We start from the raw sequence: 4,372 nt of genomic DNA on the forward strand, positions 1-4,372 counted from the left end.
AAGCCCAAATGCTTCCTTCATCCAGCAGCACCCAGTCCCCCTGTTTGAGTGGTAATCAAGTCAATGGGGAAAGTGGACTTTCGCCTCTGACATAATGATGCAGCAGCTCACCTTTCCCTAAGGGAGCAAAGCCAGCACACTTCAGTCAAAAGAGAAAGCTGCAAGAGAAGCCAGGCTCTCAGAAGGGAATATAAGGACACCCACGAATACTTGAAACAACTCCTTAAACTGGGTATGTTGCTACAGGACTTGATTCCCAACACTCTGAAGGCAGAGGCATGTGGATATCTACAAGTCCTAGGCCAGCCTGGTTCACATAGCAAGTTCCAGGTCAGCCAGAGCTACATAGATAGACTGTCTCAAGAAAAGAGAAAAAGGAGGTAGAGGAGGAACCTCAGATTAGGACAAATAAATCCACACTACACTACATAATAATTACATTTTCAAATATTAACAACAAAGAAAAATATTTAATGCATCCAGTGAATAATCACTGACAACTCAAAAGCAAGAGATTGCTCTTTAACTAAATACCTGGACACATGAAACAAGTGGCATGATCTTTTTCAAGTGCTGAAACTATTGTCAGTCCAAAATTAAACACCCAGGAAAAAGACATTCCAGGAATGAAAGTAAGATCGACATTTTGTCAGACCAGGAAAACTAAGGTAAGTTATTGCCAATGACCCTGTAGAACAAGTACAAGGGTTGGAGGAGTGGCACAGTGTCTAGGCACTTCTCCCAGGGTGTGCAGGGCCCTGGGTTCCGTCCCCAGCATGACAAAACACACACACACACACACACACACACACAGAGAGAGAGAGAGAGAGAGAGAGAGAGAGAGAGAGAGAGAGAGAGAAGAGAAGAGAACAAGGAGCAAAGACTAAATAAGAAACACAACAAAATGTCAAATATCTTAGAGTATCAGTAATAAAGAAGGAACAGTAAACAAAAAATTTTTTTTGGAGTGGGGGGGTTTCAAGACAGGGTCTCTCTGTATAGCCCTGGCTGTCCTGGAACTCATTCTGTAGACTGGGCTGGCCTTTAACTCAGAAATCCACCTGCCTCTGCCTCCCAAGTGCTGGGATTAAAGGCGTATGCCACCACTGCCCAGCACAAAATTATCAATAAACACCTCCTTCATATTTATAAATGGTGGTGGCAATTGACTTGTTATAATAAATCATTTAAAAGACAAAGAAGCTATGATCAAAAATAAATAAATAACCACAAAAATAAATAAATAAATAACCCATGAGAATGTCAACTGATAGAGCCAGTGTGGAAAAAGATACTTCATCAGCTTTATTATGTTCAACACAATCTTTGTAAAACAAATCCTTTTACTTTATCATTAACTGTATGTGTACAGGTGCCCACAGAGGCTAGAGTCATGTAATCTGCTGGAGCTGAAGTTACAGGCTGTGTACTGCCCAAATAATGGGTGTTGGGAACCAAACTAAGATCTTATGAAAGAGCAGTATGTGGTCTTAACCTCTGAGCCATCTCTCCAGCCCCAAAGTTCAACATAGTCTTAAGTAGATGGCTCAGAGTTCCACTTATACACATCTATTCAAGAAAAACTAAATTGGTTGGGCAGTGGTGGTACACGCCTTTAATCCCAGCACTTGGGAGGCAGAGGCAGGTGTATTTCTGAGTTCGAGACCAGCCTGGTCTACAGAGTGAGTTCCAGGACAGCCAGGGCTACACAGAGAAACACGGTCTCAAAAAAAAAAAAAAAATTAAATCATGTTTTACAGAGACATATGAATGTCCACAGTAGTATTTTCATAATATATAAATGATGAAAGGAATCCAAATGTCATTACCAGGTAAGTGGATAAGAAAAATATGATCTACTGCAACAATAAAAGACTATTTATCCATTAAAAGGAATGAAGCCCCAGTAAATGACATAATATGAAGAACCTTGAGGACACACTAAGCAAAAGGTGTCAGGACCAATATATTTTATAATATAATTTATTTGAAAAGCCCCACTAAAGAAATACTAACTCATAACACAGATTAATTGTGGCATAGGATTGGGGATGAGAATTGGGACAGGGGCTATTGAAAATGAGTCAATGGAAATATTCTAAAATTAGTTTCTGATGATGACTGCACAATTCTGTAAATTGACTAATATCACTAAAGTGCATACTTTAACAAATAAACAACACTATCTTTTAAAACCCTCTCACAGACCATTTAACCTGAGACTTTGTGCCTCAGTCAGCCATCTATTAGCTGGGAGAATGACCCTCATGACCTCCTTAGCACATTAGGCAAACAAACCCTTTTTCCACTTGCTTTCCTCTCTATCCATTCCCCAATTTACTATCCTGAAAGCTAACTTATCATTTAAAAACCATCATGTTTCATGTGTTCACTGACAGTGGATACACAAAACGTGTTTTTCTCTGCTTTCCCAATCTAAACTGTCCTGTCCTTCAGCAGAGCTGATTACCTTTGTAACCACATATGCTTCTTCAGCACAGTGGACATGCAGGAGAACGGATGAGCTGATCTGACCGTGCTTGCACACTTGGCTAAGTGTAGCACACCTCTAAACTACTTTGTCCTTTTGACTTCTGACTAAATGTCAGTGGCCTCTTTCCAAATTAGTTAGTTTGTTTTACTTTGTTTGAGATAGTGTCTTAGTGTCCCAGACTGACCTGCTTACTATTATAGCCAAGGATGAACTTGAACTTCTGATCTTCCTGCTCCTCCTCCCTGCCTCCCTGGGATTACAAATGTGTACTGCCATTCCCAGTTTATGCTGTGCTGGAGATTAGAACTATGGTTTTCCTAGTTTCCTATGATAAGCAAGCACTCTACCAACTGAACTACATCTCAGGACTCTCCACTTTACAGTGTACAGCAGCATTTCCCCTACCCCTCTTTTCCTTTCACTCTCCCCTAGCCTACTCTCCTACTTTTACAATAGTTCCAATGTCTTTTTGCATTCATTACCAAATCCAGCTCTTACTCCTTTCCCTTGCTGTCAAAGATTCCTTCCTAGACTAATTTTGAGCGATAAAAAGCAGAAGCTGCCACTGGAGCAGCAATCAGCCAGATACTGCTATTCCCTCTAAATATTGATATACAGGACTCTTTCTTTATACATAAGATATTTGGGAAATATTTAACCTCCTCAGGTCTAAGGTCATTCACTCTTGCTGTTGATATGTTTCGTAGCATCAGGAAAACCAACAATTATTATGGAATATTTTAAGATTCTATCTTTTATCCTAATCTCTGGCTAAGGAAAAGTTCTTTGTACAACAAAATTCTACATTTGTTCCTTATAGATAATATTACAGCTTACTTTTCAGTTCCAAAATAGCCAAGCTATTGAATATTGTGGGAAAATAATTAATATTAATAACACCAATGCCTTGATATCTTGAACAATTTCTCTTATAACAGATTGCGCCCCTCCTCATATGCCTAAATATTTTGCTTATTACCACTATGCTGCTGATACAAGGTTCATTCTAAACTCCAGGCTCTGTCAGTTTTCCCAGTCATACCATCTAATCAGAATGGACACTCTACTGCATCAGACGGAGAAGAGAAGCTGGTATTTGTACAGAGGCCCTCAATATTTATTCTATTACAGAGGAGCTGCACAACTTTATAATCTTAATTGTAACAATTCGGTGCCACTGGCAGATATGAGTCAGTTGGTTCATTACCTAGAAACTCAAAAGAGGTGATCTCTATATTTTAGCAATGTAGAGATGAGATAGAATGCTTGAATGGGGAAAAATGGCGAACAAGTCACTACAGACCTGAATGAATTGTTTAAATTTTCTGATATTCAACTCTTCGCCTTTTTAAAATTTTGTTTTGTTTTGTTTTGTTTTGTTTTTTGAGACAGGGTTTCTCTGTATAGCCCTGGCTGTCCTGGAACTCACTCTGTAGACCAGGCTGGCCTCGAACTCAGAAATCCACCTGTCTTTGCCTCCCAAGTGCTAGGATTAAAGGCGTGTGCCACCACTGCCCAGCTAATAATTTTTTTAACTTCATGTACATTAGTGTTTTGCCTACAGGTATGTCTATGTAAGGGTGTCAGGTCCTTGAAGGAACTGAAGTTACAGACACTTGTGAGCAGACATGTGGGTGCTGGGAATTGAACCAGACCCCTCTGGAAGAGCCAGTGCTTTTAACTGCTGAGCCCATCAGTTCTTCATCTATAAAAGACGTATAAAGATCCTATCTCACAAGAGTGTTTGAGTTACCTAAGCTATGGTATTTGAAAGAGTATAGCTTGGAATCTATAGACTAGGTGATGTTAATTAATGTATCTCTAAACTAGCATAACCTCTATACACTCTCCAGCTCCTCTTCTCCAAACTCCCAATCT

This window comes from Mastomys coucha, chromosome X, assembly GCF_008632895.1.
Source record: "Mastomys coucha isolate ucsf_1 chromosome X, UCSF_Mcou_1, whole genome shotgun sequence".
NCBI lineage: Eukaryota > Metazoa > Chordata > Mammalia > Rodentia > Muridae > Mastomys > Mastomys coucha.